Here is a 20206-nt window from a genome sequence, read left to right on the forward strand (position 1 = left end):
GTGAGCCAAGGGCAATGAGAACAATTACCAGCCAGAGGAAAAAATCACCGAGAGAGTCTGGAAAAAGCTGTGGGGGAGGCTTAGAGCCAAGCAGAGGCAAGGAAAAGGGGATCTCAAAGCTAATGAGTGGCCAGGGAAAGTACACTGGGTGTTTTTGATCTCCCTATCTCACAACACAAGGTCTGTTTGAGGAAGCAGCCGTGTCCATGAGAAAATGCTTTCCCATCGGGTTGGGTCTGTGAAACTGAGTGCCAGGGGATGCCTCCAAAGCTGGAAATTCAACACTCAGATAAGGCTTGGATGTTGTTTGGGTATAGCAAGGAAAATGAGAGCTAAAAATAAGATTTGGAAGCAGGGTTACTCTACCCAGGGGTTTAAAACAATCTTGAGCTTGTTGGAGTTGAGACAGCACCTTCCAGGAGTTTGATGCATCAGTGTTGGCCTGTTTGGGGCAAGTGGTGAGCCCTGGGTGTGACCTAAACCCATAATGCCCAACTCCTTGGGCTCTTCAGAGGGTGGGGGTTGTTTAGCCAGGGGAAGAGAAAGCTCCAAGGAGACCTTAGAGCCCCTTCCAGTGCCTCAAGGGGTTCTGAGAGAGCTGGAGAGGGACTTTGGACAAGGGCCTGGAGGGACAGGACAAGGGGGAATGGCTTCACACTGACAGAGGAGAGGTTTATATTAGAGATTGTGAGGAAATCCTTCACTATAAGGGTGGCACATGTTACCCAGAGAAGCTGTGGCTGCCCCTGGATCCCTGGAAGTGTTGTAGGCCAGGCTGGACAGGGTTTGGAGCAACCTGGGATAGTGGAAGGTGCCCCTGCCCATGGCAGACGGTGGAATGAGATGAGCTTTAAGGTCTCTTCCAACCCAAACCGTTCTGGGACTCTGTGATTGCTGGCCTTGTCCACAGAGTTTTTCTCCCAGGAATCCTGCCAGCAGGGAGAATAGCTTTGAAGCTTTTCCCAGGGTAGGGAAGAAACCAAGAAAAGAGTAGATATTTCCTAAGAGGAATCTGGCTGGTCCATCTGGTACTCCCAAAAAGGCTGGTGAGATGGCACAGCACCGAGGAAGGCTGTGAAAGATTGAAGTGTGGGCATCAAAGTGGAAGGTGATTAAAACCCAAGCAAAATACCAGCAAGGATGGTCTCCAGGGAGAGAGAAAGTCTGGCAGAACTCCATCGGGGAGGGTTAGAAAAGGGAGGCTGGAAATTAAAGCAGTGCAATAATGAAGGTCAAGTGCATCTCCAAGGCTTTGGAAACCAGGAGTAACGCTAACTCTGAGCTGCAGTGACTGCTACTTCGGGGAAGGGAAGGGGGATGGGAGGGAAACATTGATTTGTTAAATGGTTAGAAATAAATTGGTGTATAAACCTGTAATGTTTGTTTCCTGGGTCTGAAGGCTACAGCTGCTGCTGAGTCTGGTTAGGCTGATGTTAACTGGGTTTGCTGAGGCTTTGCAGGTTTTTAAGTCAAGCCTCCCTTTTGGGTAGCCCTGGCTGTAAACTCTCCCTCTCTATCCTGTCCCCCAGTGAAACTGGGGAGACTGGAGGTGCTGCTTTTCAGACCTCTTGCTTGAGTGTTTGGTGTCTCTTTTCTACCACAGCCCTGGAGTGCTGGGAAGGGGATGGACGGATTGGATCACCTCATCCTTGATATCTCCACTTCATCAGTGCCACCCCAACCCTGACCTGCCTTAGGCTGCAAGCACCTCCAGAGTCTGTTGTCCTTCCAGGGCTCTTCTCGAGTGACTCTTTTCCCAAGGGGTCAGGATTCCTTGTCTGTCCCTTCCACTCTATCCCACCCAGCTGCAGAACAAAGTGCTTCCTGTTAATGAGGCTCATTAGGCTCACACGGGGTGTGGACATGTGGAACTCCACTGCATCTCTAATTCCCTCCTCCTGACTTGTTCCAGCCATCCCTGCTCCATCCTTCAGCTGGGATTATGCCTGCTCTGGGACATGGATTTAGTGGGTGTCACAGAGAGGTGTGGGGTCACCTGTGGGAGGGTCACCACACTGTCCTCACCATGAGCAAGAGCCTCTGGTGATGGGGTTCAGAGGTGGGCAAGGGGCAGTGCTGCCACAGCTTTCAGTTTCCACTCTTCTGCTGAGCTTTCTACAGAGTTTTCAGTGCACCCACACACCTTCTAGCTCGAGGAATCTCCAAGAGTAGGTTGTGCAGGTGTGACATGGTGTTTGAGTGGGTCAGAATTCATGTTGGAATGGCTTGGAAGTTGCCTCACCCCCCAGCTGTGGTGTGGCTGGTGGGGGCCAGCTCCAGTCCACGCAGGTTTGCTGTTGGATTGGATTCCCACTGCCCTTCCCCACTGCAGCCAGGACCACTCCCTTAGCCTGGAGCAGCTGATATTTGCGTGCAAGTTACCCCCAGCTAACCTGGGCAGGCCACCAGCATGGTGGTTGCAAGGTCTGGGCTCCCATCACTTCCATGGCAAGCTGAGTATGATCCCAGTGGAGGAGCCCTTAGCAAGACCAAGCACTGCAGAACAGCTTTTCAATGTGGAGTACATCTCTCAGGATTACACTCCCTGAAGCAACTTCCTCTCTTTTGCAGTACCTTGACCTAAAGACCTGTCCCAGCAGGAGAAGATCAGGTAGAAATCATGGTGCTCCCCTTCTTCTGTAAAGCTCCTGATTGCCTTTTTTGTTTCTTTGCTGGCTTTCTCTGTTCTCATTAACTCGTGATGGGGGAGTTTTTTAAATAAGTAGGTTTGGAAACAGCAAGGCCATGGAGATAAAAGCTGAGATGACTCCTGTGCTCAGAGATTCATTACCTGCTCTCATGTAAGCCAGGAGAGAAGCAAGCCTGCTTTTCTTTTTCTTTTTTTTGTTAATAAAAATACTGCACTGGGAATTTTTAAAAACCAAATTAAAGCACAGAAGGACCTGAAAAAGTATGAGGGCTACAAACTAGTGCTGGAGCAAAAGGGACTCATTAAAATAGGAATTATTTAGGAGAACAAACTGGAACGCCATTATAGAGAGTGTCACCGACTCATTTTCATTTCACTGAGTCCAGCCTAGTGTTTGGCTGCACTTGATAAATGAGTCTGTTTTACTTCTCCTCCTCCTCTTTTTTTTTTTTTTTTATTTAAAAGGGGGTTAAAAATATGCAATTACAGTTTCAACCTGTTGAAAAAAAAAATCAAGTTCCGCTGGAGCAGTCAGAGTAAAACCTTTGAGGTCTTACAGAGCTGCCTAAATGTGAAATCATCTGCTTAAAGCTGATGTTGCTTAAATCATCAGCAACATTCGGGGTCCCTGTTGCTGATTTTGGGAGGGGGCTGCAACAGGGTGCTCAGAACAACCCCAGCACAGCTCCTGCTTATGCAGCATCCCTGAGCCAGCCTGCCTGGTGTGATGGCTGAGTAAGGGTTTTAAGACAAGAAGCCTTTGTCTACCATGGTTATTTAATTTTATTTTTTTCCCCTCCTCTCCTCTAAGTAATTTACTCTGGCTGTGCTGTCTCTTGGGCTTGACTGGAGCAGGGAGGGGGGGATGTTCTGCCCCGTCAAGCGTTAATTGTGGTGGAGGAAAAACATGCTGGCCCAGGGAGCTGGGTTGGAGCTGAGGGGGAAGGTGGGAGTGAAGGTAATATCTTTTTTGGAGGGATGGAGTATTTGTGATTGTGCTGTGCTCCTCATGGGTGCAGAGCCAGGGAGGAAGAGTAGGTGGGAGGCAGGCAGGGCAGTGACCAGGGGGGCATTCCCTGGCAGGGCTCTCACCCACTGAGGACTTTTTTGCCAGGCACAGACATTTAAAGGCACACTGAAGAGTGATGCTGTGGCAATCCTGTCCCCCTGCCAGTGCATGGAATCATAGAATCACAGAATGGTTGGGGTTGGAAGGGACCTTAAAGACCATCTCATTCCAGCCCCCTGCCATGGGCAGGGACACCTTCCACTAGACCAGGTTGCTTCAAGCCAAATCCAACCTGGCCTTGAATGTTTCCAGGAATGGGGCAAATAAATTCAGACGAGATAGGAGATGCAACCCAAAACTGGTGGCTCTCTGGGGAGATGAATTCTACAGTGAGCCACTGGCAGGTTGGGTAGCAGGAGCCACAGCAGGGAAGGTAATCCCAGCTCCAAGGCCTTTGGCTGGTAACTGGTGCATCTTCCCAGCAGCATTTGCAGATGAGACCCCAGATGGTCTTTTTTGCATGAAGACCTATTTTTTACCTTGCATCTGGGCAGCCAGACAAGGTGGCTGCAGCATTCTTGAAGAAGGCTTCACCACTGGCATGGATCACCTCGCCAAAACTGGTTTTTGGGATTCAGTGATTTTAAGACAAACTTACTTTTTTTTTTTTTCCTTTTTTTCCCCCCAAAGTTGAAACATTTTATTATGTCTAGCATTAGGTAAGACTTTTGATTTATTGACTTATCCCTTGAATTCCCCTTCAGCAATAACAACGTATTCTAATCCTCTGCTCAGGTGTTGATGGGTGGGGCCTGTTTGGATTAAACATCTGGGATTTCAGTTGTTGACCCCTTCTCTGGAGGAAGGACAGTCACAGGAGCCCTTAAGGAACATTGTGAGCATCAAGTTCTCCATCACTGGTTAGTGGCAAAGTCAAATGGAAACATGAGGCCAGCAGAGTGGGGTGCCCTGAGCCAGACTATATCTCCCACTCCCACTCCCAGGGAACTCTGGAAGTTTGGGACACATGCAGTGTTTAGAAGCCCTCTGCAAATCCTGACAGATAGAAAAAAATAGGTTGGAGGCTAAATTCTTCCTTGAGTGTGATTCAGGAGGACAAAAAGACACGAGGACAAAAATTTCCTACTTTTTTTTTGCAAGGCTGCTTCACAGAGACTGTTGCCCAGCTCTGCTACATTGGTACATCTGAACCTGAGTAATCCTTTGAGTTTGGCTCAGGCTGGGATTAGGGAGCAAACCTCCCAGATCACTCTTCAGGGGCCCATTGTGGTCCTCCCTGGGAGATGCCACAGAGTCAGTCCTGCGTGAGACCCTACCCCCCCGTCCTTGCTGCTCCAGTGACCACTGTGAGGTCTCATAAAGTTGTCTAACCTTTATGTGCCTGCTGGGGTCATGAGATTGATCAGGGCTTTCTTGGCTTTTGAGGTGGAGGGGTTTCCCCTCATCTTTTGCATGATTGAGCAGGTCTGGTCCCTTCCAAGGCAGCGGCAGAAGCAGCAGGGAAAAGGTACCAGAATGCCCTTCCAGACCCAGCAGAAGACACAAGTGAAGGCTGAGCAAGTGAACCCTGTTCCTGTGACATGGAATGGTGTGTCCAAATCACTGAGGGACCTGTTTCTTTCTCCTGTGGTGCCCTGAAGACCAAAGACATGGACCTGCCCTTGGGGTTTGAGAGTAAGGAGTACAAATGAGCTGATGGGTGTGCACCCTCCCTCTCTTCTGCAGGGCCCTCTTCTGCTCTGAATGCAGAGAAATGCAGCCTCCTGTGAATTTGCTGAGCCCCACATCTCTCCAGCATCCACCCAGGCAAGGGATGTATGTTGGCTGGCCATGGCCAGGACGAGAAGCTTTTCCCACACACCATGTGCCCCATATGAATATGAATAGCTCCTGGTTTTCTGGGACGGGAGAGTAAAAAGAAACCAAAATAAAACTGAGTTGAATTGATGATACCTCAGAAAAAAAGATGGTACCTCTTCAGGTAGAAGAGATGTTGCTTAAGAGGTTGCTGGTGTAAATAACAGTGGTGTAACTATGAAGTGGCTTCATGGAGGGTTGCTTGAGCATAAAGGTTTCTAAAAACCTTTTCTTTCAGCTGCTAGGCTTCTGGGTTTGGAGCAGTGGACAAGACCTATGTGTCCAAGTCTGTGGGGCTGCCCACAGGAATGCTCCCTCCCTGCCTGGTGCCTCCGTGCTTCCCTTTGGGGTGTCACTGAGGTGTTTGCCCGTGCATTAAGTGTTGTGTTTTCCTAAGGAGAAGCTAAGGCTCAGGGATATGAAAGGCCAGATGGGATGTTCCTGTTAGTAAAAGCTGTTCAAACTTCAGTTATTTCCTTGAGGTTGCAAAGGTTAGTGTCAAAATTAAGTGTGGAAAGGGCTGGTCTGGGAAATGTGTCCTGTCCTAGGTAATGCCCAACCCCAGATGCTGCAGAGTCCTGCAGTATGGAGCCATGCATCCTGACCCTTCTCATCCCAGGCTCCAATTTACCTCCTGATAAGCAGTCCAAAGACTTTTTCCTTTTCCACCACCTGCTTCAGCATCGTCTCCCCGATTCTGAGCATCCCACCCTTTTTTTTTTCACTGACTGTCCCCTTCTTCCTACCCTCTGAGGTGGAGTGATGACCCCAGCCAGATGCTTGGCTGCCATTGTCTTTGCTCTACTCAGGTGGCTTGGCCTCTCCTGTTTGTGTAGCACGTAGCTGATTTATTATTTATATTTGCTTCCAGATAAGAAAATGCTGAATATCGGGGCTGGGATTGAGCCTTGTGAAATCCCCCTGGAAACAGCCTGATTCCCCTGTGACAGCTATTTGTTGAGATCACCTCTGAATCCCCTGCACATGTGCTTTATTCTCATAATACAGCTTTCATTTTATAATCGACATGCCACACTGTAGTAAATCAAATGCTGTACAAAAGCCTATGTATATTATCTCCCAGCAATTATCTTTATTAACCAAACTTGTAATCTCCTCAAAGAACAAAATCAGCTTTGTTTGACATGGTGTGTTTGCTGCAGAACCTCTCTGACGAGCATTAGCTGAATTCCCATCCTTTAATTCCTCTTCTGGGTGACTCTCATGAGGGTTCCCATTATTTTACTCGTGACTGGTGGCAGGCAAGCCAACCTGTTCATCAGGCCATCCCACTTCCCCCTTTAGCAGATCAGTGCAGTATTTGCATGCTTCCAGCCGTCTGGATCTTCCCTGGTATTCCAAGATTTATTAAAAATTAACGTCAGCGGGCCAGAGAGCTTCTCAGCCAGCTGTTGGAGGGCTCTTGGGAGCAAGCTATCCAGGCCTGCTGATTTAAAATTGTTTATCGCTAGTAGATGCTGTTTAACAACCTCCTTGGTTACTAATGGACTGGAAAGTACTTCATCCTCCTCGTGTGATACAAGCATCTCATCCTGCTTCTTTCCAGATGCGGAGCAGAAATATTGATTGAACACTTCTTGCCTTTTCTGCATCATTACTTTTCTCCCCATCTGAGGCTGAGCTCCTGATTTATACAAAGGCATTATAATATTGCCAGGATTATTCGCCGTCCCTTTCCATATGCAGCAGAACATGCTTTCCTCTGTGACTCTGCGCAGAGTAGAGGACTCCACAATCCTGCCTCTATTGGTGGGAGGGCCTTTCCTTGGTTTGATGCAGTTAAGAACCTTGAGAGGTGCCTGAGGAGCAGAAATTCCTGTCCCTGCCCTCCATCACTTTGCATTCATTAAGGAGGAATTATGAATTAGCTGTACCATTGCCCATCCATTTGGTTTCCAAAACCATCAGAACCCTCAGCCCTTCCACAAAGAATGAGATTTGCCCTCAAAACTTTCAGATTTTTTAAGTTATGACCATTCTACATCTCAACCTATCTCTTAACCCACTACCTCCGTGCAGCCGTGCTAATTTTAGATTAATAATCCGTGGATGTATAAGCCCTCATCTCTCCTAGCAGTTTGTGGCTGCTTGCTTTCTCTCCTGACCTAGAACAGACCTACTGTTTCTTTCTGCCATCTTATCTTTGCCCTTTTCCTTCCCTCCCCTTTCCCCTGCTCTGTGTCACTGCAATAAAAAATTCCAAGGCTTGGGCAGGGGAGGGCAAATGCACTCGACTGTGGGGCAGAGCTCTTCCAGGGGCTCCTTCTGCTCTGCTCTGGTGAGGTTCCACCTGCAGGGTTACATCCAGCTCTGGTGTCCTCAACAGAAGGACATGGAGCTGCGGGAGTGAGTCCAGAGGAGGCCTCGGAGATGCTGCCAGGGCTGGAGCCCCTCTGCTCTGGAACCAGGCTGGGAGAGCTGGGGGGGGTTCACCTGCAGAAGAGAAGGCTCCAGGGAGACCTGAGAACCCCTTCCAGTGCCTAAAGGGGCTCCAGGAGAGCTGGAGAGAGACTTGGGACAAGGGATGGAGGGACAGGACAAGGGGCAATGGCTTCCCACTGCCAGAGGGCAGGGTTAGATGGGATATTGGGAAGGAATTGTTGTCTGTGAGGGTGATGAGGCCCTGGCCCAGGTTTCCCAGAGAAGCTGTGGCTGCCCCTGGATCCCTGGAAGTGTTGAAGGCCAGGTTGGATGGGGTTTGGAGCAGCCTGATCTAGTGGAAGGTGTCTCTGCCCATGGCAGGGGGTGGGGCTGGATGGTCTTTAAGGTCCCTTCCATCCCAAACCATTCAGTGATTCTGTGATATGTTGTCCTCACGGTTGGCTCCAGCCCATTCAGTCTGGGAGGAGGTGAGGAGATGACCTTTTTCTCTCTCCTCCTTAGGAGAAGGTGGGGCTGTACCAGCTCCTCCTGAGTATCATTCACCGCTGGCATTTCCCCCTCTGGCCTTCTGTAGCATGGAGAGAAGGGAACCTTGGGGTTGTGGGGCCCTGGGGTGCAAGAGAGACCACAGAGTCTGGCTTTTAATCTGTGCAAACCTCCATCCACCTTCCCAGATCTTTTTCTTTTTCCACCACTGGTCCATCTCTCTGTGCCACGTCCATGGGTAGCAAAGGTGTGTAGCCCAGCAGTGAGATGCTGTGGAAGGGAGATGCTCACAGCTCTTATTCTTAGTCATAGGATTGTAGCCCTCAAGTCTCCACTGTGGGAAGAGAGCCAAAGTGTTTTCTTTAGCAGAAAAAGACTTGGTGGGATGAGATGCTCAGAAACTAGAGCTAAGCGTGTCCAGGCAAAAAAAAAAAAGGGGGGGGGGGAAAGAAAAAGAATGCAATTTCTTTTATAATGAGACTAATAAAATTCTGAAAACACTTGCCAAAGGATCAGGGCAAGACCCCCTTGATTTGAAATCTTCCATCCAAGATTGTGTCTGCTTCTAAATGCTGGAGGGCAGGCAAGAATGAGAGCCTTGCTGTGGAAATTACTGGCTGAAGTATTTTATTCTGTATGAAGCTGGAGGGCAAAATACATGATCATAACGGTCCCCGTTGCCTGAAAATACCAGTACGAAATAAACCTTTGTTTTGTAGCATAAATTCCCTATGAAGTGCGGTCTGAAATCCGTGGGTAGGTTTAACGTGGATGTTGAAATCTTGAATAACGGGGCGACGGATGTCGAATTGTTGAATAACAGAGCGAACGTTGCGAGAAACAGCCAAAAAAAATTAAAAAAAAGTTCTACTCTAAAGTTTGGGACAGCCAGGGACGAGGATGCTTAGGGAGCAGAGCCGAGAGCTGTGAAGGAAAATGCTCTTGCACCCACTAAAGGAGAGATTGATTGGTTGTGCTCAATATTGTGTGTAGCTCAGGTCCTCCCTCCTGAGCGCGGCGTGAAAGCGGAGGAAATAAAAGCTTGGCTTTTGCCGGGGAAAAGAATGACCCACAATGTCATTTTTTTTTTTTTTTTTTCTGTGGGAAGAAGGGCTGAATTCACTGGTTTCCTTTCTTGCTCCGTCGTGCCGCGGCGCTTTCGCCGTGCGGCCGGGCAGGCCGGCGAGCAGATAATGAATCTGCCGAAGTGTGGTTATTGATACAGCTGAGATCATTATACCTGAGGGTCCTGTGAGCTTTCCCATCAAAGGGGCATTTTTCAGGAGGTTGCGGTCGTGACATAAACAGTCTCATTTCGTCTGAAGTCTCAGCTGGCCGAGTCCCGAGCTTGGGAGCATTTTTTTTAAAATACATTATCAGAAAGGTAAATCAGGTCAGTTGCCTTTTTTTTTTTCCCCCCAGCTAAGAGAAGTAAAATGGTTCATTTGCCTCTCACTATTAATGTGATGCTCTGCAAGGAGCAGGCTGTGGCCTGATCCACAGCTTTTGAAAGCAAAAGAAATTGTTTCCACCTCCATCAGGAGGCTTCTGCAAAATTTCTTATTGCTGGATAAGGATAACTTTCCGGATTGGGAAAGATAGCAAGTGGTCTGGGCAGAGGTTTATCAGTACACAGAGGCTGGTTATGATGGGCAATTTGCTTGGCTGTCCTTAGCCCATCTGTGGGTGGGATCGTGTGAGTGGACCCAGCAAGGAGCCGTGGCTCACTTTGTGTGAGACCAAAGCAAAAATGACCCGTGGAGAGATTACGAGGCAGGGAAAGTGTTTCAAAAACTGCACGTAGCAATTGCACCAGGGCTGTGAATTGTGCAAGGAGGTTTAAGGTGGATTGCAGGTTGGTGCCCTGCAGCATCGGTAGGGCCTGTGTCTTTGCTCTCCACCACCTCCCTTCCACCCCACAGCAGGTTGTATTTGTGCCACTTTTGTTTTTTTTACCAGCCATCTCAGATTTGTTCTGGAGTGCTGGAGAGGTGTTTTGGCATCGGGATCAGTGAGACATGTAAAGTGGATGGTCAGAAGTCCCATGTGGTCTGAACCTCTTTGAGGTTCATCTGCGCTGGGGAGTGGTTCCAACTCTGCACCAACTCATCAAGCTCTGCAAAAAGGGTCTTTGGTCCACACTGTGCCCTTTATTATGAACACCCATTTGTGTTGAGGTTTCATTCTGTCATCATCTATTTTTACTTGCCCTCGCCCAGTCCCAGCCCTGTGCAAACACAAGCTGAAGCAGATTCAAAAGTCTTTCCCAATAAAGAGGAAGGGGGGACCGAAGCATTAAAAGCAAGTAAAGTGACCTGGTCTAGTGGAAGATGTCCCTGCCCACGACAGGGGGGTTGGAACAAGAGGATCTTTAAAGTCCCTCCCAACCCAAACCGTTCTCTTTCCCCCAAGAACTTCCCAGCCATATGACGTAGAAAACTAGCCATAAAAAGAAAACTTCCATATAGTTGCACATGCGGTGTGTGTATGTACATCCATCCAGTGTCATCTTGGCTCTATTCAGCCCTTGACAGAATATTGAAATTGTTCCTTGACGGAAATTGAAATTGCACTGTGCTTTCATTCCTCAAGGAAATCTCAGGGTAGCGTAATTGACCATATTTCCATGGAAGACACTGGAGCCTCACTGAGTTCTGCTATCCATAACAAAGCACTGGCAATCCCTTAGGATCAATCTGGATTATAACCATTAAGGTTTCAAGTATGCAATCGCTGAGATTGTTTAAGCAAAGCACTTAAGAACATTGTGGCGGCAGCAGCTTTGTGTGCAGGCACAGCCCGGACCAGTGAATCTGCCCAGTCTGTGGCATGAAGTGACTGGTAATTCAGTTCTTGCTGGAAACTGCTCCTTGTCTGCAGACTGTGGAGCTACTAGCAAGAAAATCTCACCCATTTACCCTTTCCCAATGTCCGCAGTTGCCTTTTAAAAGTGGAAAACCAGCAGCTCGTCCCTGAGCCATGAGCACAGAGACCTTAAACAAGACGGGTCGTGTCCCTATCCTATTTCCTCCTGCCCTGCTGGAACCCCAGCGGTGAAGGTGTTTGTCAAGGTTGTGGGCTCACATCTCTTCCTTCCCCTTACTCTACCACCTTGAAAATAAGGCCCAACATTTGGAAGCACTTACGTGAGGCTTAACTTTATTGCCAGGAGAGCCCTGCTGAAGTTAATGGGGGTGCGCACCGTCGCAAAGGGAAACACGTGAGGGTGTGTGGGTTACACACCTTGGAGGGAACCTCTCCAGGCACTTCCAAGTTTCCCCATTTGCAAGCAGTTTCTGTGGGATCCAGGGGGGTGGGGAAATATTTTGCTGGGTTTTATTTCTTTACCAAAATTAACCTGTGAAAAAATAGCTGTGTTCTCTCCTCTCCCCCCCCACACCCCCCCCGCGCCCTTACCACCATGTTTTGGCAATGAAATAAGGATGTTTGAGGAAGAAAATTATTTTCCTTTGAAAAATGTGACTGATGCAGCAAATTTTGTTGCAAAAAATATCTCGCTCTGGCTCTACAGATTGCTGTATTCTCTGAAGCCAGTTACTGGGCTCCCCAGCCTGAAAATCTGAGATACGAAAGGAAAATATTGTGAAAATTCACAAACTAAACAGAAAACCCCCATATTGTGTAAAATTTATTTTGCCCAAGAAAATCTTTACATCTGATGATCATTTATTTTTCTGATTAGACAAGCATCCTTCAAGTTCTCTTTCTTCTGGAAAGCTTTCAATTCAATATACCTGTAATTAGAGGTTTCCTCACCTGGGATAGGCAGTCATTACAACCTTTTCTATTATATTTTTTACTGGGTGTTTCCTGTTGTCCTTGTGAACCAAGGTGGGTTTGGCACAACCCTTTCTTCCCTTCTTTCTCCTGCTGTTCTTAGTTCATACCCTGTTAGAAGAAGTTTGGTCTCTCCTCCTTTATAGTTAAGGAGAACTGTTCAACCCTCCGTTAATGGTGATCACAAAAAAAAGGGAGCTAATTTGGAAAATCGAAAATAATGGAAATGAAAAATGGAAAATGGCAAATAATTTCCAGGGTTCAGTGGGGACCTACTGGCCTGCAGCGGTCTTAGACTCGAAGTTATCACTGAGATGCCTCACTTGTCATGGTCCACACCCAGGTATTCTTCTGTGTGAAAATACTGGGTTTGACTTCCAAGAATTTGGGGTTGGAATAATTTCAGTTGAAAAAGCCCTCCAAGATCATCAAGTCCAACTGTATCCCAGCACTGCCAAGGGCACCACTCACCCATGCCCCCAAGTGCCACATCAACAGGGCTTTTAAATCCCTCCAGGGATGGAGACTCCCACACTGCCCTGGGCAGCCTGTGCCAATGTCTAACAGCGCTTTCCATGAAGGAATTTTTCCTACTATCCAACCTAAACCTCCCCTAGTGTAACTTGAGGCTGTTCCCTCTCATCCTTGTTCCCTGGCAGCAGAGCCCGACCCCCCCCTCGGCTCCCCCCTCCTCTCAGGGAGTTGCAGAGCCAGAAGGTCCCCTCTGAGCCTCCTTTTCTCCAGGCTGAGCCCCTCCAGCTCCCTCAGCTGCTCCTGGTGTTCCAGACCCTTGCCCAGCTCCATTCCTTCTCTGGACAAGTTCCAGCCCCTCCGTGGTGCTGAGGACATTTCTATACACACCGATTATGACCCATCTTGGGAAGCAGCACCATGAACAACGTGCTTTGCTAGCATGGGATGCACTTAATTTTTTCTTCAACACATTGGCACACAGTGGTGGATTGGTGGAGGCAAATCTTTTTGATGGGGGGGGGGAAAAAGTAGGTTTTGTGGGAAGTGAATAGTTTCTTCTGCTTGAGGAGCTTGGCCGGGGTGCAGGTAGGTGGGTGGTTGCATGGGAGCTCCCATCCCACGGGGGATGCCGGCTATGGGAGTACCAGGAAAAGCAGTGGGTGGCAACTGATGTTCCTCTCCACGCTGACTTGACAGTCACTGGATGCTGCCCAAGTTTTGCTTTACCCTTATCTGGAACCAGACATATTGTTCACACCGACTTCATTTACTGATTTACCCAGACACTCCTTAGAAACCCAGTAGTCAGAGGAGCTGCAGATAGTGGTTTGGTTGTGGGGATGGAAGCACCATCTTTTCTTTTTTTTTCCTGCAGACCAAGAAAGTGTGTAATAAAAGTTTCAAAAGTAACCGTGTGCTGAGCACGGAGCTCTTCCAAGCCCTTCTGGGAGCGCCAGGTTGCCTCAGGCTATCTTACACTTGGTTCTGCCTCGTGCTGCAGAAAGATTTCCCTTGTATAAACAATTTTGGTTGTGATTTGGGGTTTTTTTTTAATGTGCTTCTTTAAAGGAAAACTGGCAGAAAGGCGTGTAATGTGGAACTCGGTGTCCAGCTGCTCCCGTCGGATTTACTGTGTTAACAAAAAATATGTATTTCCTCGTTGTCATAATATGTGTGACAGAAAGGGACTTGGGCTTTATTAAATGCAGTGTTTTACTTGACGGGGCCGCTTAATTTGGGGCAGAACCTCAAGAACAAGCTTTTCCCTAGGGCACCCCACAAGGAGGAGAGGAGAGACCTGTTATTTATGGCTCAATACGACGGCCAACCCTTTAGGGTTGTGCGCATGCCGGCAAGCCGGGCTTAGCCAGGTGAGGCTGCTCATGCTGTGGGGGACAGCACGCTCTGCTGAGACAGGCTCCTGAGGGGTGAGTCCTCTTCTGGGGACGTCCTTGAGGTCAGGCACCAGAGGAGATGTGTGTGGGACGGGATTCTTGGCCGCTTGCGTGCAGCTGAGGTGGCCAGGAGTTGGCTTCCAGATCTGGGTCCTGGGGGTGGAGCTTTGAAGCCACACACTTGGGAAGGTTTTTCAGTCATTCATGCCTTGGATTGGACAAGCAACCCCCCCTCTTCTAAGATACTTTGCCTCCATCTTCTTGCTCGCCAAGAAGAAGCAATCAGGTGCAAACCTGATTTTTTAGTTGAAGTATACGCAGTTCTTTTCAAAGAGGTGTTTTTCATCCCCCTTCCCAGAATTACCTTGCCTCAGGAGGGTGCACGGTCTGCAGGGGAAATGGAGCAGGTCATAGGAAAGTCACCCACAGAGTCACCTCTGTGGGGGCAAATCAGGGGTTGCCAGTTGGACCAGGGAAGAGTTTGTCCCACTGAGTGGAGAGCAAAAAAGAATGAGATAAATCTGCTTTGAGAAAAATCAGGTTTTAAAAAAAATAAAAAAAAAAATCAAACCCACAACAAACCCCTTTAAGTTCTGCTTTCTGAAGAACTCCGTGTGCCTGTTTAAAAAAGGAAACATGAAAAGATCCGGTAAAAATCGGCCCGTGTCCCGCGCGTTGTTTAATAGTACAGGTGGACGGGGGAGGGCTCGGTGCCAAATACTTTTGGTTTAGAGGGAGTGGTGGGAGTGAATTCTCCCAACCGCTCCTAGAAAGGCTTAACTTTCCGCACACAAATCAATGACAGCCTCGGCTCGGCTGCAGACGCCCGGGGAGCGACGCTGCCGGATTCCCCCGTGCAGCCGCGCCAGGCGAGGGCAGGACGAGGGTCGGCACCTGGAGCGGGAAGGTGGGTCAGACGCTGCACCTTCGGCTTCTCAAATACGTGATTTTTGGTTGTTTCCCTCTCTCCCCCTCCTTCCCCCTTCCTTTCAGGGCTTCTGCAGGATCCTGAGGGGAGGGGGAGGCACTTGGGTTTGTTGCTAATCGTGTTCCGTGCTGGGAATCTTCGGCGCGTCGCAGCGATCGTCCGTGCTAACGTATCGCCATTTACACCCATTTTTAATTGCTCTTTGAACCCAAACCCTGTGATTCTCTTTCTGATTTCCTTACTTGGTGTCTTGAATCGTTACCAAGCCCAGAGATTTTGGCTGTATATCAACACCTGTGTGATACAACCCCTCAGTTTGCAGATTTTTTTTTTTTTGTAAGTCCAGCTTAGTTATGTGTTTATTTGTTCTAGATAGGAAATACCAGTGCGAAAACACATCCACCAACATGTCCTGCTGGGTAGGCAGAAGGGATCTGATGAGGCGGTTGATTAATATTTAGAATAGAATAGAATGGGATAGAATAGAAATATATATTAATGTAAGTATATATATTAGTATATGGAAATGTAGAATAGATAGAAATATATGTGGATAATAATGGAAAATAATGTCTATTGTATTCTGTTATATATTTTTAATATTTGTTAATACTGCTTTTGAAGTAGTTTCTGTTTCAGTTGTTCTTTGCAGAAAACTTGCAGAAAAAGTCCCGCCTCCCTCTTGAACAGTTAAAAACATCTCAGCAGATTTAATGCTAGCAGAGAAATTGTGATTAAAGACACTCTGGGAAGCACTGTTGGGAGGAGGTTGCTGCTCAGTACAGGGTTAAGCCCAGCTCAAGCTGACCTGCTCTGTTGCTGCCCGTGGGATTGCATGGGAAAGACGGAGATCCTTTATCTGGACACCCCGTATCTTGAGTTTTAAATTTCAGTCTATATTGGGAACTTTTTGCTTCTTTACTAGCAAATGGGATGCAGCAGGACAATATGTTGTACCTAGTTAAGCTCTAATATTTTTAACAGCTCCTTCTTGAGATTAAACGCTGTTCCAGCGGCACAAATCCCATCTCCGGCTCCCTGACCCCACGTAGGTAATTCCCAGAGCTGCGCCGCTGATAAAAACAACAGCCGTGGTTTTGTTTAAGGTTGGGCTGAATGAAAACAGGAGGGGAGGAATGTGCTCAGCAGAGGAGGAACTGGTGCTTGGCCATCCTGGCACTGCTTTCCGGAGCGCGTCGGGTGGACGGAAATACTTGGCGCGGTCATGCGGGGACCGGCAGCTTATTCTGCCTGCAAAAAGGGGACGTGGCAGCCATCTTCCAGTTCACTCAGGTACAATATTTGGGGGAGTGAGACTGAGTGGGACTTTCCCCTCTTCTCTGCTTGGTGGAAGTGGAATTGGATAGAGGTTTCTCCTCCTGGGACAACTTGGAAGTTTCTGTGTCTATCCGAGACCTGTTTTCAGGGAGTGATGCCCTGGACATGGCCAACCCTTGCTGCCTTCACCATCTACAGCACCTTAAACCTTTTGCAGGCTTCTCAGTACATGTCCTGTGTATCCACACCAAGACAACCCAGCAAATAACTCCCGGAAAGGTAGAGGAGATGCTCTGTCGTCTCTCTGGTCTTCCAGTGCCTTCCATCTCTCCCACCACTGCAGCAAGGACTTTTCAAAGCCCTGCTCTGGAACAGGCAGCGTTTAACACCCACTTTTTGCTTGTGCTTGACACTGTTTACTTCAGGTGCCAGGCAATGAGGAGTCAGACCCTGCGTGTTTGAGCACTGAGCAAGCATTAGCTGGAGAAACCTGGGATTTTCCAGCGAGCCCGGGGCTGTCCAGCACCTAAATCCCGTAGCCTCCTTTGAAATTCCTCCTCTAATTAATAAATAAGTAGCAAGTTTCACTGACATAATTTCAGAGCTATTGCTCTTAATTAAATAACAAGTTATTAAAATAGTTTCAAAACTGAAGTCTTCCCTGCCCAGTTCATAGTCCTAGTCTTATTCCCATTAAGTGTCCCCGCTGGAATGGCTTTATAAACATGGAAGTAATTACGAAAGGTGAAGGATCTGAGACCGCAGAGAAACGTGACATTATTGAGTGTGTGAATATGATCCTGGAAAAGCAGGCAGTGATGGGAGGGCTCCTCCCTACTCCTGCCCATGCCCTTGCTTTCCTGGCAGCATGGAGATGGGATTGTAGAATCAAGCTGAGTCTCCTCTGCGTGGTCTTATTCCCATTAATATATGTATTATTTTTTATGTATATACTTGCATGTAAAAATGTGTTTTATATAAACGTAAGATATCATATATTTATACATATATGCACCCGTATAATATATCTATTTGTGTGTAAATGTTACATATATCATAAATTTACATACAGTCTGGAAATAAATATAATGTATCTATAAAATACGCTATTATTTGGGTGTATAATGTTGGAGAAGGGGCAGCCAGCACCCAGCTGCACCCCGCTGCAGGTCAGGTCAGTGAGGCAGTTGCACGGTTTATTTTCCTTTGCCTGAGAGAGCTTTAGCGATGAATAGAGGGAGGGGATCCGAGGCTGGGATGCTTCTGCCAAGAATGATTTGGAGGCCTCTTTATATTAGTCAGAGCTTTTTTATTCCTTACTGGAAGCCCGAGAGGAGCTGCGTGCCTGATGGCAATGTTGCTCACAGGTCTGCATAATTTTCAAGTATCGCTCATGTGAGCAGCTTGCCTTAATTACAGATTTATTTCTCGCTGCTGTTGGGTTGCTTTCTCCCTTATTCCTCAGAAAGATGTCCTTGCACCCAAGGAATGGGTGTGTGGCGGTCATGAGGGCTTTTTTGGGGAGGGGAAAGGATGCCACGTCCCAGCTGTTGTTTTTGCGAGGGGCTCGATGTTCTTGGCAGCTGCAGAAGAGGAGGAGAAGGAGGAGGAGGAGGAGGAAGAGGAGGAGGAGGGAATGTCCACACCATGAAGGCTCTGCGCCGTTTCCATGTGGGTTCGGGCAGACACGTGGATGTTGGGACCATCAAACGACTTCCACCTCCTGGGGAGAGGCAGGAGCCCAGCACTGCCATCCCCCACCCTGCCCTGCCCAGCAGGGAACCAGTTTGGGAAGTGCCTCCGTTGTTGCCCGTGGATGAGCCAGCCCAGGAGGAGGAAGGAGACCACTCTGGATTGAGATCCTGGCACCGCTGGGAGGAGGCAGGGTGGAGGGATGGAGACCAGCCAGCTTCCTAACTATGCAAACAACACACACCCATGTTCACTGTTTATCCCCACTGAGCCCGTCACCATGGTATCTGGGCACCTTTTGCCAAGGTGAGTTGAAGCTGATGGAGCAGATCCTCTGCCAAACCCCAGACTCTCTAGGCATGTGCCTGGGAGGTCTCCTAGATCAGCTGGATCTTCCAGAGTTACTGCTGTTGGAACAGTCCCAACCATTTTGCTGCTGCCTTTGGACCCCCTGCTGCTGCCTGCCCGGTCCATGGCTGGCTCCTGTCTGCCATGAACTCCTCCAAGCACGTACATTCTCACCTCTTTCATGGGGTTTCCTTATGCTGTGTCACACCATAGTGCCAGGTAGGCAGTTGGAAAGGTGGATCCACAGACCCATGTGCTGGGACTGGCACCTTGATGCAAATTTGGGCCCTTTCTTCACCACATGGCCATGGCCCTGGGCTGCTGGGGAACCATCCAGAGGTGGGGTATGCTTCCTGGAACAGATGGTGACCAACTGCTGATCTGTCCTGGTCATGTTCTCTGTCACTGCTGTCCTGTGGTTTGGGGCAAGTTGTTCCATCCACTACCAGTGTGGTGGAGATGAGAAGGTTTTACAGTATCCTGTGAGGAAGCTGGAGGAGAGGAGAGGAGAGAAGAGGAGAGGAGAGGACAGGACAGGACAGGACAGGACAGGAGAAAGGGGAGAGGAGAAAGGGGAGAGGAGAAAGGAAGGAAAGAAAAGAGGAAAGAGAGGAGAGAGAGGAAAAAGAAAGGGAAGAGAAGAGGAAAAAGAAGGGGAAGAGAAAGGGAAGAGAAAGGGAAGAGAAAGGGAAGGGAAGGGGAAGAGAAGAAGAAGAGAAGAGAAGAGAAGAGAAGAGAAGAGAAGAGAAGAGAAGAGAAGAGAAGAGAAGAGAAGAGAAGAGAAGAGAAGAGAAGAGAAGAGAAGAGAAGAGAAGAGAAGAGAAGAGAAGAGAAGAGAAGAGAAGAGAAGAGAAGAGAAGAGAAGAGAAGAGAAGAGAAGAGAAGAGAAGAGAAGAGAAGAGAAGAGAAGAAAAAGAAAACATCAGAACATCAAAGACAAAAAACAATTAAGTTCATCTTTTTTTCTGCAAGGTATTTAGCTGAAAAAAAAAAAAGTTTTTATTTTCAGTGTTGAGCAATTAGGAGATGAGAAATTTCCCTCTCTGCACTGCTGTCAAGTCATTGCCCCAGCCACTCGCCGGGGGTGTGTGAAAGGAGATGAACCACATGAGTCGTCCCTCTGTCCTGTCCCCAGTGTCCCTTCCAGACCTTTTCCCCAGCCTTGCAGGGATGCAGACTTCTGGTACAGCTGCCTACCCTGCACAGAAATAATCGCTCAGGGAATGAAACTGGAGGCGGCCCTGGATGCATTTGGTGGCTTCTTATTTTTCTGAAAGGCTACCCAGGGATTGCTTATAGTCTGTGCTGAGAGAGTGAATGCTGGCTTAGATGGGGCTCTGGAATGATTTGGGTTGGAAGGGACCTTAAAGCTCCTCTCGTTCCACCCCCTGCCATGGGCAGGGACATCTTCTACTAGACCAGCTCGTTGCAAGTCCAACCTGGTGTTGGACACTTCCAGGGATAGGACATCATCAGTTCTGAATCTCACTGCTTTCTGTCTTTAGGGAGGTGTTGTTTCATGTTGAATTTATGGATGAGGCAACCTTCTCCATGGACAGGAGGCAGGTCTCAGCCTCATCGAGGTGCTAGGTGGTTTTGGGAGTTGCAAGGGAACACAAGAACCTCTGAGTATTGCAAGGTTGTGATTTACATCCAGGCCCAGGTTTTGTTGACTTCTGGCAACCTCTGCTAGAAGTAGTCTTATCTGAAGAGAAATTAAAGAGATTAGCTTCTCTGAGCCTTAATTTACCTGGATGTAAAATTAGTCAGTAGTTGCCTTCCATGAGTCTTGGTCTGGCTTTGAGAGGAGTTGGAGGGCGGTAAAATGAATGCCAAGTGTTGTATGGACAGAGGATGACAGATTTTAT

At 48.2% G+C, this 20206-nt stretch overlaps 1 protein-coding gene across 4 annotated transcripts in view; it reads left to right on the forward strand.

Moving 5' to 3' along the window:
* The window catches only part of ZBTB7C (zinc finger and BTB domain containing 7C), a 155337-nt gene that overhangs the window by 87752 nt on the left and 47379 nt on the right, over window positions 1-20206 (forward strand). Inside the window, exon 1 of one of the 4 annotated variants that reach the window (XM_064642955.1) lies at window positions 14683-14999. The exons of the other annotated variants lie outside the window; for them this stretch is intronic. The gene's annotated coding sequence lies outside the window, so the exon portion shown is untranslated. Of the gene's footprint in view, window positions 1-14682; window positions 15000-20206 lie in introns of those variants that run through there. 4 annotated transcript variants of the gene reach the window in all.

Source organism: Pseudopipra pipra, chromosome Z, assembly GCF_036250125.1.
Source record: "Pseudopipra pipra isolate bDixPip1 chromosome Z, bDixPip1.hap1, whole genome shotgun sequence".
NCBI classification, from domain to species: Eukaryota; Metazoa; Chordata; class Aves; order Passeriformes; family Pipridae; genus Pseudopipra; species Pseudopipra pipra.